General features: G+C 51.7%; 1 long non-coding RNA gene across 1 annotated transcript; it reads left to right on the forward strand.

Moving 5' to 3' along the window:
- The first annotated feature begins 879 nt into the window (after positions 1-879).
- LOC144955165 (uncharacterized) lies at positions 880-11,949 on the forward strand. The gene is made up of 4 exons (XR_013641527.1): positions 880-1,394; positions 3,899-3,952; positions 5,950-6,061; positions 11,718-11,949. It is a non-coding gene; the product is annotated as an uncharacterized LOC144955165 (long non-coding RNA).
- Positions 11,950-14,839: the final 2,890 nt, after the last annotated feature.

Genomic DNA, 14,839 nt, shown 5'->3' on the forward strand with positions numbered 1-14,839 from the left:
GAGGGACGTGAGGGTGAGGGGGCGGGGGAAGGGGAGGGGAGGGGGGGGTGAGGGGGCGAGTGAGTGAGGGGGGGGGTGAGGGGGGGAAGGAGGGTGAGGGGGGGAGGGGGGGAGGGTGAGGGGGGGAGGGTGAGGGGGCGGGGAAGGGGAGGGAGGGGGGGTGAGGGAGGGAGTGAGTGAGGGGGGGGGTGAGGGGGGGAAGGAGGGTGAGGGGGGGAGGGGGGGAGGGGTGAGGGGGGGAGGGAGTGAGGGTGAGGGGGCGGGGAAGGGGAGGAAGGGGGGGTGAGGGGGGGAGGGTGAGGGGGGGAGGGTGAGGGGGGGAGGGAGTGAGGTGGCGGGGAAGGGGAGGATGGGGGGGTGAGTGGGGGGAGGGAGTGAGGGTGAGGGGGCGGGGAAGGGGAGGGAGGGGGGTGGGGGGGAGGAGTGAGTGAGGGGGGGGTGAGGGGGGGAGGGGGGGAGGGTGAGGGGGCGGGGAAGGGGAGGGAGGGGGGTGAGGGGGGGAGGGGAGTGAGGGGGGGTGGAGGGGGGAGGGAGGGGGTGGGGGGGAGGAGTGAGTGAGTGAGGGGGGGTGAGGGGGGGAGGGGGGGAGGGTGAGGGGCGGGGAAGGGGAGGGAGGGGGGTGAGGGGGGGAGGGAGTGAGGGGGGGTGAGGGGGGAGGGAGGGGGGTGGGGGGGGAGGAGTGAGTGAGTGAGGGGGGGTGAGGGGGGGAGGGGGGGAGGGTGAGGGGGCGGGGGAAGGGGAGGGAGGGGGGTGAGGGGGGGAGGGAGGGGGGTGAGGGGGGGAGGGAGTGAGGGGGGGTGAGGGAGGGGGGGTGGGGGGTGAGGGGGGAGGGAGGGGGGTGGGGGGGGTGAGACAGGAAGTGAAGACTTCCGAGTTTTGGTGGATAACGACACCTGACACTCCGTGTCTCGAGACTCTGTGTGTCTCAGTGTCTCTGTCTCTGTGTGTGTCTCTGTCTGTGTGTGTGTCTGTGTGTGTGTGTCTGTCTCTGTGTGTGTGTCTCTGTGTGTGTGTCTGTGTGTTGTCTCTGTGTGTGTCTGTGTGTGTCGGTCTGTGTCTGTCTGTGTCTCTGTGTCTCTGTCTGTGTGTGTCTCTGTGTGTCTGTCTGTGTGTGTCTGTCTCGAGACGTGTCTGTCCGTGTGTCTGTCTGTCTCCCTCTGTCTGTCTCCCCAAACGATGTCTCGCTGTGGTCTCATCACCGACAGCTTCGCGGTGGTGAGACACGCGAAGGCGCGGGGTGAGACACGGGGTGAGACACGGGGGAGACACGGGAGGAGACACGGGGGGGAGACACGGGGAGAGACACACGGAGAGACACGGGGGAGACACGGGGGGAGACAAGGAGACGGACACAGAAGCGGTGGAAAGCGTCGAGGCGGCGATTGACAGAAGAGGTGAGACACGGGGGGAGACACGGGGGGAGACACGGGGGGAGACACGGGGAGAGACACGGGGGGAGACACGGGGGAGAGACACGGGGAGAGACACGGGGGGAGACACGGGGGGAGACACGGGGGGAGACACGGGGGGAGACACGGGGGGGGGGGGAGACACGGGGGGAGACACGGGGAGAGACACGGGGGGAGACACGGGGGGAGACACGGGGAGAGACACGGGGGGAGACACGGGGGGAGACACGGGGGGAGACACGGGGAGAGACACGGGGGGAGACACGGGGGGAGACACGGGGGGAGACACGGGGAGAGACACGGGGGGGAGACACGGGGGGAGACACGGGGGGAGACACGGGGGGGAGACACGGGGAGAGACACGGGGGGAGACACGGGGGGAGACACGGGGAGAGACACGGGGGGAGACACGGGGGAGACACGGGGGGAGACACGGGGGGAGACACGGGGGGAGACACGGGGGGAGACACGGGGGGAGACACGGGGAGAGACACGGGGAGAGACACGGGGGGAGACACGGGGAGAGACACGGGGGGAGACACGGGGAGAGACACGGGGGGAGACACGGGGGGAGACACGGGGAGAGACACGGGGGGAGACACGGGGGGAGACACGGGGAGAGACACGGGGGGAGACACGGGGGGAGACACGGGGAGAGACACGGGGGGAGACACGGGGGGGAGACACGGGGGGGGGAGACACGGGGGGAGACACGGGGGGAGACACGGGGAGAGACACGGGGGGAGACACGGGGGGAGACACGGGGGGAGACACGGGGGGGGGGGGAGACACGGGGGGGGGGGGAGACACGGGGGGAGACACGGGGGGAGACACGGGGGGAGACACGGGGAGAGACACGGGGGGAGACACGGGGGGGGACACGGGGGGGAGACACGGGGAGAGACACGGGGGGAGACACGGGGGGAGACACGGGGGGAGACACGGGTGGGGGGGGAGACACGGGGAGAGACACGGGGAGACACGGGGGGGGGGGGAAGACACGGGGAGACACGGGGGGGGGAAGACACGGGTGAGACACGGGGAGACACGGGGGGGGGGGGAGACACGGGGAGAGACACGGGGGGGAGAGACACGGGGGGGAGAGGACACGGGGAGACACGGGGGGAGGGGAAGACACGGGTGAGACACGGGGAGACACGGGGGGGGGGGAGACACGGGTGAGACCGGGAGACACGGGGGGGGGAGACACGGGAGAGACACGGGGAGACACGGGGGGGGGGGGGGAGACACGGGGAGAGACACGGGGAGAGACACGGGGAGACACGTGGGGGGAGACACGGGGGGGGGGGAGACACGGGGGGGGGGGGAGACACGGGGGAGACACGGAGGAAGACACGGGGGGGGGGGGGAGACACGGGGAGAGACACGGGAGAGACACGGGGAGACACGTGGGGGGAGACACGGGGGGGGGGAGACACGGGGGGGGGGGAGACACGGGGGAGACACGGAGGAAGACACGGGGGGAGGGGAGACACGGGGGGGGGGACACGGGGGGGGGGGGAGACACGGGGGGGGGGGGACACGGGGGGGGGGGGAGACACGTGGGGGGAGACACGGGGGGGGGGACACGGGGGGGGGGGGAGACACGGGGAGACACGTGGGGAGAGACACGTGGAGAGACACGTGGGGGGAGACACGGGGGGGGGGAGACACGGGGGGGGGGGGGAGACACGGGGGAGACACGGAGGAAGACACGGGGGGGGGGGGGAGACACGGGGGGGGGGGGAGACACGGGGGAGACACGGAGGAAGACACGGGGGGGGGGAGACACGGGGGGGGGGGGGGACACGGGGGGGGGGAGACACGGGGGGGGGGGAGACACGGGGGGGGGGGGGGAGACACGGGGGAGACACGGAGGAAGACACGGGGGGGGGGGAGACACGGGGGGGGGGGGAGACACGGGGGAGACACGGAGGAAGACACGGGGGGGGGGGAGACACGGGGGGGGGGGGGGGGGACACGGGGGGGGGGGAGACACGGGGAGACACGTGGGGAGAGACACGTGGAGAGACACGTGGGGGGAGACACGGGGGGGGTGGAGACACGTGGGGGGAGACACGGGGGGGGGGGGAGACACGGGGGGGACACGGGGGGAGAGGCTTGAGTTATTATGGAGGGTTGTTGATATTGTTGTGGTGGTTGTTGATATTGTTGTGGTGGTTGTTGATATTGTTGTGGTGGTTGTTGTGGTGGTTGTTGATATTGTTGTGGTGGTTGTTGTGGTGGTTGTTGATATTGTTGTGGTGGTTGTTGTGGTGGTTGTTGATATTGTTGTGGTGGTTGTTGTGGTGGTTGTTGATATTGTTGTGGTGGTTGTTGTGGTGGTTGTTGATATTGTTGTGGTGGTTGTTGTGGTGGTTGTTGATATTGTTGTGGTGGTTGTTGTGGTGGTTGTTGATATTGTTGTGGTGGTTGTTGATATCGTTGTGGTGGTTGTTGATATCGTTGTGGTGGTTGTTGTGGTCTAGATTTGGATCAGCTGCGAGCCTTTGACCTCGCTATGGAATACGGACCTTGTACAGGTAACCATGGCAACATCACCATCACCATCACCACCATCATCACCACCATCACCACCACCATCACCACCATCACCACCATCACCACCACCACCATCACCACCATCATCACCACCATCACCACCATCATCACCATCACCACCATCATCACCACCACCATCACCACCATCATCACCACCATCACCACCATCATCACCACCATCACCACCATCACCACCATCACCACCATCACCACCACCACCATCACCACCATCACCACCACCATCACCACCATCATCACCACCACCATCACCACCATCACCACCATCACCATCACCACCATCATCACCATCATCACCACCATCATCATCACCACCACCATCACCACCATCATCACCACCATCATCACCACCATCATCACCATCATCACCACCACCATCACCACCATCATCACCACCACCATCACCACCATCATCACCATCATCACCACCATCACCACCATCATCACCATCACCACCATCATCACCACCACCATCACCACCATCATCACCACCATCACCACCATCATCACCACCATCACCACCATCACCACCATCACCACCACCACCATCACCACCATCACCACCACCATCACCACCATCATCACCACCACCATCACCACCATCACCACCATCACCATCACCACCATCATCACCATCATCACCACCATCATCATCACCACCACCATCACCACCATCATCACCACCATCATCACCACCATCATCACCATCATCACCACCACCATCACCACCATCATCACCACCACCATCACCACCATCATCACCATCATCACCACCACCATCACCACCATCATCACCACCACCATCACCACCATCACCACCATCATCACCACCATCATCATCATCACCACCATCACCACCATCATCACCACCACCATCACCACCATCATCACCACCACCATCATCACCACCATCACCACCATCACCATCACCACCATCATCACCACCATCATCATCACCACCATCATCATCACCACCACCATCACCACCACCATCATCACCACCACCATCACCACCACCATCATCATCACCACCACCATCACCACCACCATCATCACCACCATCATCATCACCATCATCACCATCATGTGTGTCTCTGTGTGTGCGTTTCTCTGTGTGTGTCTCTGTGTGTGTCTGTGTGTGTCTCTGTGTGTGTCTCTGTGTGTGTCTGTGTGTGTCTCTGTGTGTGTGTCTGTGCGTGCGTGTGTGTGTGTCTCTGTGTGTGTCTCTGTGTGTGTCTCTGTGTGTGTCTCTGTGTGTGTCTCTGTGTGTGTCTGTGTGTGTCTCTGTGTGTGTCTCTGTGTGTGTCTCTGTGTGTGTGTCTGTGTGTGTCTCTGTGTGTGTCTCTGTGTGTGTGTGTGTGTGTCTGTGCGTCTGTGCGTGTGTGTCTGTGCGTGTGTGTGTGTGTGTCTGTGCGTGTGTGTGTGTGTCTGTGCGTGTGTGTGTGTCTGTGCGTGTGTGTGTGTCTCTGTGTGTGTCTCTGTGTGTGTCTGTGTGTGTCTCTGTGTGTGTCTCTGTGTGTGTGTCTGTGCGTGTGTGTGTGTGTGTGTCTGTGTGTGTCTCTGTGTGTGTGTGTGTGTCTCTGTGTGTGTCTCTGTGTGTGTCTCTGTGTGTGTCTCTGTGTGTGTCTCTGTGTGTGTCTCTGTGTGTGTGTCTGTGCGTGTGTGTGTGTCTGTGCGTGTGTGTGTGTGTGTCTGTGCGTGTGTGTGTGTGTGTGTCTGTGCGTGTGTGTGTGTGTGTGCGTGTGTGTGTGTCTGTGCGTGTGTGTGTGCGTGTGTGCGTGTGTGTGTCTCTGTGTGTGTCTCTGTGTGTGTGTCTGTGTGTCTCTGTGTGTGTCTCTGTGTGTGTCTCTGTGTGTGTCTCTGTGTGTGTCTCTGTGTGTGTGTCTGTGCGTGTGTGTGTGTGTGTGTCTCTGTGTGTGTGTCTGTGCGTGTGTGTGTGTCTGTGCGTGTGTGTGTGTAGGCATCACTCGCTTGGAGCGGTGGGCGCGTGCTGAGGGCCTGGCCCTGGGCCCTCCGTGCTGGGTGAAGGTGATGGTGGAGGGGAGGGCCGCAGACGTTCGCTTCACACACAGGTACATGTGTAGGTGCATGTGTAGGTGTAGGTGCATGTGTAGGTGCATGTGTAGGTGCATGTGTAGGTGCATGTGCAGTTGCAGGTGTAGGTGCATGTGTAGGTGCAGGTGTAGGTGCATGTGTAGGTGCATGTGCAGGTGTAGGTGTAGGTGTGTAGTGGTGGTATTGACGTGCGCCGACTGTGACAGTGATGGATCACGGGGCGGCGCGGGGTGCGGGGTTGGGCACGCGTTGGGGGCGTGGTGTGGACGCGCGCGCCGGGAGTGACAGATGACGAGGCGGCGCGGAGTGAGTGGTGAGGCACGATGAGATGTGGGAAAAGAGGATCGTAGCCAGCGCCCGGCGATTGGTCGAATAAGTGGGTGCTCGCAGCGACGTCCGCAGGTGGGGTATAAAGGGGGACGCGCGAGAGCACTCGGGGAGAGTTACCCAGTTGAAGACCCGAAGACGGAGCTGAAGACCTAGTGCATCCGAGTAGCTCAGTGGCGTTAGTCGCCGAGTAGCTAAGGGGATGTTGGTCATCCGAGTAGCTCAGTGGGCGTTAGTCGCCAAGTAGCTAAGTGGGTGTTTGTCACCCGAGTACTAAGTGGATGTTGGTCATCCGAGTAGCTCAGTGGCGTTAGTCGCCGAGTAGCTAAGTGGATGTTGGTCATCCGAGTAGCTCAGTGGGCGTTAGTCGCCAAGTAGCTAAGTGGGTGTTTGTCACCCGAGATACAAAGTAGGTGTTAGTCACCTGTAACCAAGTTTGATAAAATAAAGAGTGTGTTACCCGTGAAGTCGTCTCCCGCCGAGTTACTACATTACACATGTGTAGGTGCATGTGTAGGTGCATGTGTAGGTGTAGGTGCATGTGTAGGTGCATGTGTAGGTGCAGGTGCATGTGTAGGTGTAGGTGCATGTGTAGGTGCATGTGTAGGTGTATGTGCAGCAGAGGTCGCAAACGGGTACCCGGCTGGGTACGGGTAGCCGTACCCTACCCGAGTGACACACGGCGACTCACCGGTGACTCACGGCCTACCCGTACCCGTACCCGGCCGCACCAGGGTCGCAAACGGCTACCCGTACCCGGCCGTACCCGTTCCCTACCCTAGTGACACACGGTTATTCACCGGTGACTCACGGCCTACCCGTATCCGTACCCGGCCGCACCAGGGTCGCAAACGGGTACCCGTACCCGGCCGTACCCGTACCCTACCCTAGTGACACACGGTTATTCACCGGTGACTCACGGCCTACCCATATCCGTACCCGGCCGCACCAGGGTCGCAAACGGGTACCCGTACCCGGCCGTACCCGTACCCTACCCGTACCCGGCCGGGTAACGGGTAGGGTACGGGTATCGGGTACCCGGTTGCGACCTCTGGGATGAAGCCACGTTGCAGACGCGGGTGGGTTGATTCTAGGAACTTGGATTGTGAGAAGAGACAAGACGTTGGGAAATGAGTGACAAACGGCGACGCACCGGTGACTCAAGGCCTACCCGTACCCGGCCGCACCAGTAAAAAAACAATTATATTTTGCTACTGGCAAATGAGGTTCCAATGGTGTAAATGCTTAACCCCGAGCTCTCGTACTCCGATGGTGCATTGTCTTTGAGTTGTGCGCCTTTTGGCGTCATCTGGTCCAACACCATGTGAGACTAGGCTCTGGGGAAAGCTGTCTCGGGTGTGGACCAATCAACTTCAAGGACAGTGCACATACATCATCAGAGTTGTGTGTTTTGTTTGCATTATGACTGCAGGTATTGTGGTCTATGCAAGCATGACTCCTTGTAAAAAAAGGTGTCAGTTTTGTTGCCAGATAGAACGGTAAAAAAACAATTATATTTTGCTACTGGCAAATGAGGTTCCAATGGTGTAAATGCTTAACCCCGAGCTCTCGTACTCCGATGGTGCGTTGTCTTTGAGTTGTGCGCCTTTTGGCGTCATCTGGTCCAACACCATGTGAGACGAGGCTCTAAGGAAAGCTGTCTCGGGTGTGGACCAATCAACTTCAAGGACAGTGCAGACATTATCAGAGTTGTGTGTTTTTTGTTTGCATTATGACCGCAGGTATTGTGGTCTATGCAAACATGACTCCTTGTAAAAAAAAGGTGTCAGTTTTGTTGCCAGATAGAAGGGTAAAAAAACAATTATCATATTTTTTACTGGCAAATGAGGTTCCAATGGAGGTTCAATCTCCACACGACAGCCCTGAGCTCCCCTCCCATTGCCCCTCTTTTACTCTCAGCGTGGCCTGGCTCCGCCCACGGCCACGCCCCCCCTTCTAGAACCTACCAGCGGGTTCTTGATGTGCCCCTCCCGTAAACCTTTCCCCCCCTAAAATTTCGATTTAAAGCTTTCGTGACTGCAGGGATTCATCTTCTTGGTTCTTTCGGTAAAGTCGCGTAGAAGGGAAGTAATACAATAACAAAAAAATGAAACATAATAAAATAATAAAAATAAAACATAATAAAATTATAAAAATAAAACATAAAATAATAAAAATATAACATAATAACATTTCGATTTAAAGCTTTCGTGACTGCAGGGATTCATCTTCTTGGTTCTTTTGGTAAAGTCACGTAGAAGGGAAGTAATACAATTAAAAAAATGAAACATAATAAAATAATAAAAATAAAACATAATAAAATAATATAAAATGAAACATAATAAAATAATAAAAATAAAACATTATAAAATAATAAAAATAAAACAATAACATTTCTATTTAAAGCTTTTGTGACTGCAGGGATTCATCTTCTTGGTTCTTTCGGTAAAGTCACGTAGAAGGGAAATAATAAAATAATAAAAATAAAACACCAAATAATTCTCACGACGTTTCGGCCACAACGCAAGCAGCCGTCCTCAGGCGAAGAACAGCGTCTGAATGAGAAGACAGAGACAGCGTCTCTGTCTTCTCATTCAGACGCTGTCTTCTCGACAGACCTGTTCTTCACCTGAGGACGGCTGCTTGCGTTGTGGCCGAAACGTCGTGAGAATTATTTTATAATGTTTTATTTTTATTATTTTATTACGTTTCATTTTTAATATTGTATTACTTCCCTTCTACGTGACGACTTTACCGAAAGAACCAAGAAGATGAATCCCTGCAGTCACGAAAGCTTTAAATCGAAATGTTATTATGTTTTATTTTTATTCTTTTATTATGTTTCATTTTTATTATTTTATTATGTTTCATTTTATATTATTTTATTATGTTTCATTTTATATTATTTTATTATGTTTCATTTTATATTATTTTATTATGTTTCATTTTATATTATTTTATTATGTTTCATTTTATATTATTTTATTATGTTTCATTTTATATTATTTTATTATGTTTCATTTTTATTATTTTATTATGTTTCATTTTATATTATTTTATCATGTTTTATTTTCATTATTTTATTATGTTTTATTTTTATTATTTTATTATGTTTTAGTTTTATTATTTTATTATGTTTCATTTTATATTATTTTATTATGTTTCATTTTATATTATTTTATTATGTTTCATTTATATTATTTTATTATGTTTCATTTTATATTATTTTATTATGTTTCATTTATATTATTTTATTATGTTTCATTTTATATTATTTTATTATGTTTCATTTTATATTATTTTATTATGTTTCATTTTATATTATTTTATTATGTTTCATTTTATATTATTTTATTATGTTTCATTTATATTATTTTATTATGTTTCATTTTATATTATTTTATTATGTTTCATTTTATATTATTTTATTATGTTTCATTTTATATTATTTTATTATGTTTCATTTTATATTATTTTATTACGTTATATTTTTATTATTTTATTATGTTTCATTTATATTATTTTATTATGTTTCATTTTATATTATTTTATTATGTTTCATTTTATATTATTTTATTACGTTATATTTTTATTATTTTATTATGTTTCATTTATATTATTTTATTATGTTTCATTTTATATTATTTTATCATGTTTTATTTACATTATTTTATTATGTTTCATTTTATATTATTTTATTATGTTTCATTTTATATTATTTTATTATGTTTCATTTTATATTATTTTATTATGTTTTATTTTCATTATTCTATCATGTTTTATTTTATATTATTTTATCATGTTTTATTTTTTATTATTTTATTATGTTTCATTTTATATTATTTTATTATGTTTTATTTTCATTATTCTATCATGTTTTATTTTATATTATTTTATTATGTTTTATTTTATATTATTCTATCATGTTTTATTTTTATTATTTTATTATGTTTTATTTTCATTATTTTATTATGTTTCATTTTATATTATTTTATCATGTTTTATTTTATATTATTTTATTATGTTTCATTTTTATTATTTTATTATGTTTTATTTTATATTATTTTATTATGTTTCATTTTATATTATTTTATTATGTTTTATTTTATATTATTTTATTATGTTTCATTTTATATTATTTTATTATGTTTTATTTTATATTATTTTATTATGTTTCATTTTATATTATTCTATTATGTTTTATTTTCATTATTCTATTATGTTTTATTTTTATTATTTTATTATGTTTTATTTACATTATTTTATTATGTTTCATTTACATTATTTTATTATGTTTCATTTTATATTATTCTATTATGTTTCATTTTATATTATTTTATTATGTTTTATTTACATTATTTTATTATGTTTTATTTTTATTATTTTATTATGTTTCATTTTATATTATTTTATTATGTTTCATTTTTATTATTTCATTACTTCCCTTCTACGTGATGCCTTCACCGAAAGAACCAAGAAGATGCTTTCCCCCCCTTCTTCCCCATCTGGTCTATCACGTGGCCTGATGCCGATCAGGACGGCTGCAAGCTGCCGGTCCCCTTTTCCTGCCACCAGCCGGCGCTATGCTGCTACGTTGACCGATTCTATGCACCTGATGAGTTAATGAGTTAATGATGACGTCACCCTGCTGCTGCTCTATATAAGAACGGGAGACACAGCAGAGCCCCTCACCATTCTGGCGAATTGCCCGATGATGCTGGATGCAATTACCAGCGAAACGTCGTGCTACTCAAATTGTAAATGTTGTGGCTTCACACTTCAACACACCGGTCTGGGGCTAAAGCGGTGAACTATTTTGTCTTTTGTCAACGTGACACTTTTTTTTTACCGATTGGCCGTGTCGGGTGGTGGAGGGTTACGACACATTTATAAATAACGCGATCTAAACCCAAAAATCGTTGATTATGAACGATTCTATGTCACTACACAAAGATAAAGATCCCCCGTGTAGCCTTAACAGACTGTAGGGGCAAGTGCTGTTAGCGAGCACCTATGAAGGCCGGAACGGTACACGAGGGGGTGGGTGGCCAGCACCACGCCCGGCCGCCTTTGTCTCCCCAGTGGCGATGTTTACACACCGCACCAGGTACTCATTTCAGGCTGAGTCGACCTAGGGGAGGCCCAGGACCGGTTCAGATAATCGTCACCGGTGGTGTTGGCCGTGAGCGGGAATCGAACCCGGGTCGCTAGGTTCATAGCGCAGCGTAGCGCTAACCGCTGCACCACCGCTCCCCATGTGCGTGCAGTATTACTACACACACACAGACACACACCCGGTCTCCTCATGGTCCCCAGACTCTGTTCTCTCGCTTTCTCTCCCCACAGTGTCTGGCACGGCTACCCTCTGTGAGAAGACCGAATAAGACAAGACTCTGACCCTGAGACCCGGTCTCTACTCTAGACCCTGGGACCCTGAGACCCGGTCTCTACTCTCAACTCTAGACTCTGAGACCCGGTCTCTACTCTAGACCCTGAGACCCGGTCTCTACTCTAGACTCTGACCCTGAGACCCGGTCTCTACTCTAGACCCTGGGACCCTGAGACCCGGTCTCTACTCTCAACTCTAGACCCTGAGACCCGGTCTCTACTCTAGACTCTGACCCTGAGACCCGGTCTCTACTCTAGACTCTGACCCTGAGACCCGGTCTCTACTCTAGACTCTGACCCTGAGACCCGGTCTCTACTCTAGACCCTGAGACCCGGTCTCTACTCTCAACTCTAGACTCTGAGACCCGGTCTCTACTCTAGACCCTGAGACCCTGAGGCCCGGTCTCAACTCTAGACTCTGACCCTGAGATATGAATGCTCAAACAAGATTGAACAGATGGGTGCGGTGCCACCCAAAAGTGGGAGTTTGTAATAAATTATAGATTTTTCTGGATGGGAAATAATAACGGTGTTTACATATTGTTTTACTTGGCGAAGAAAATGCAAAAACGAATCTATTTCGCGACGTTTGATAACTTAACGGTTGCGGGGTTTGGTCGATTGTATACCCATGGGCGGGTGTCAGGGAGGAGCCTTAACCCTCTGGCTCTGCAAGAAGGCGGTACAGCAGCAGAGTGTGTGGACTAATCTCCATCTATTCCATCTCTCAGTACAGTAAAGTGTGTGGACTAATCTCCATCTGTTCCATCTCACTCCCTTCAGTAGAAGGTGCTACAGCAGTAGCAGAGTGTGTGGACTAATCTCTATCTGTTCCATCTCTCGGTAGAAGTGGGGTACAGTAAAGTGTGTGGACTAATCTCCATCTGTTCCATCTCTCAGTAGAAGGTGGTACAGTAAAGTGTGTGGACTCATCTCCATCTGTTCCATCTCTCGATAGAATTGGGGTACAGTAAAGTGTGTGGACTAATCTCCATCTGTTCCATCTCTCGGTAGAAGGTGGTACAGTAAAGTGTGTGGACTAATCTCCATCTGTTCCATCTCACTCCCTTCAGTAGAAGGTGCTACAGCAGTAGCAGAGTGTGTGGACTAATCTCTATCTGTTCCATCTCTCGGTAGAATTGGGGTACAGTAAAGTGTGTGGACTAATCTCCATCTGTTCCATCTCTCGGTAGAAGTGGGGTACAGTAAAGTGTGTGGACTAATCTCCATCTGTTCCATCTCACTCCCTTCAGTAGAAGGTGCTACAGCAGTAGCAGAGTGTGTGGACTAATCTCCATCTGTTCCATCTCACTCCTTGTCTTTACCCCGTGGGTGCGTGTGATTTGGTTGATAATTGCCCGCGAGATTTTTTTTACCAGTGTGTGAATACAAGTGGTTTTTAAAATTGACGATTTAATAATAATAATAATAACTTAATTATATTTTTTATATTTTTTTATTTTTGCGGCCTATGAGGTGATTTGACCTGATTTTACTAGCTCATTTCTCGCGGTGGTGGAGGGGGGTGTGTGGGCTAGGCCGCTCAGGCAAGGGGGGAGGGCTGGTGGAGCAACGCCTTGGGCCTACTGTCAACCGCCGTTGCCATGGCAATGCCGGCCTCAATAAACCACCGGAGTTTGTGTGCAATGGAAACGTAGCGGTCTATTGCTTAATTGACTTTATTTCCTACGTGACTTCACCGAAAGGACCACAGAGTAATACTTCCTGCGGTCACGAAAGCTTCAAGTCAAGTATGAGAAGCGTGTTTGAATGTTCACCACGTAGTAGCGTGTGCGTGTGTGGTGCGGCACGGGCTAGAGATGGAGTGATGGATGGGTGAGTGGGTGAGTGGGTGGGTGGGTGAGTGGGTGAGTGGGTGGGTGAGTGGGTGGGGGAGTGATGAGTGAGTGGGTGGGTGAGTAAATAAATAAATGGGTAGGTGAGTGGGTGGGTGAGTGGGTGAGTGATGGGTGAGTGGGTGAGTGAGTGGGTGGGTGAGTGGGTGGGTGAGTGAGTGGGTGGGTGGGTGAGTGAGTGGGTGAGTGAGTGGGTGGGTGGGTGATGGGTGGGTGGGTAGGTGGGTGAGTGAGTGGGTGAGTGGGTAGGTGAGTGAGTGGGTGGGTGGGTGAGTGGGTGGGTGGGTGAGTGGGTGCGTGGGTGAGTGATGGGTGAGTGGGTGAGTGGGTGGGTGAGTGGGTGGGTGGGTGAGTGGGTGGGTGGGTGAGTGATGGGTGAGTGGGTGAGTGAGTGGGTGGGTGAGTGGGTGGGTGAGTGAGTGGGTGGGTGGGTGAGTGAGTGGGTGAGTGAGTGGGTGGGTGGGTGATGGGTGGGTGGGTGGGTAGGTGGGTGAGTGAGTGGGTGAGTGGGTAGGTGAGTGAGTGGGTGGGTGGGTGAGTGGGTGGGTGGGTGAGTGATGGGTGAGTGGGTGAGTGAGTAAATAAATAAATGGGTAGGTGAGTGGGTGGGTGAGTGATGGGTGAGTGGGTGGGTGAGTGGGTGGGTGGGTGATGGGTGAGTGGGTGGGTGAGTGGGTGAGTGGGTGGGTGAGTGGGTGAGTGGGTGGGTGGGTGAGTGGGTGGGTGAGTGATGGGTGAGTGGGTGAGTGGGTGAGTGGGTGAGTGAGTGGGTGGGTGGGTGATGGGTGAGTGGGTGGGTGAGTGGGTGGGTGATGGGTGAGTGAGTGGGTGAGTGGGTGGGTGATGGGTGAGTGGGTGGGTGAGTGGGTGAGTGGGTGGGTGAGTGGGTGGGTGGGTGAGTGAGTGAGTGGGTGAGTGGGTGGGTGGGTGAGTGAGTGGGTGAGTGGGTGAGTGAGTGGGTGAGTGAATGGGTGGGTGAGTAGGTGAGTGGGTGAGTGGGTGGGTGAGTGGGTGGGTGAGTGGTTGAGTGAGTGGGTGGGTGAGTGGGTGGGTGAGTGGGTGGGTGAGTGGGTAGGTGGGTGAGTGAGTGGGTAGGTGAGTGGGTGAGTGGGTGAGTGAGTGGGTGGGTGGGTGATGGGTGAGTGGGTGGGTGAGTGGGTGAGTGGGTGGGTGGGTGAGTGAGTGGGTGGGTGATGGGTGAGTGGGTGGGTGAGTGGGTGCGTG

Source organism: Lampetra fluviatilis, unplaced genomic scaffold (assembly GCF_964198595.1).
Source record: "Lampetra fluviatilis unplaced genomic scaffold, kcLamFluv1.1 SCAFFOLD_206, whole genome shotgun sequence".
Lineage (NCBI taxonomy): Eukaryota > Metazoa > Chordata > Hyperoartia > Petromyzontiformes > Petromyzontidae > Lampetra > Lampetra fluviatilis.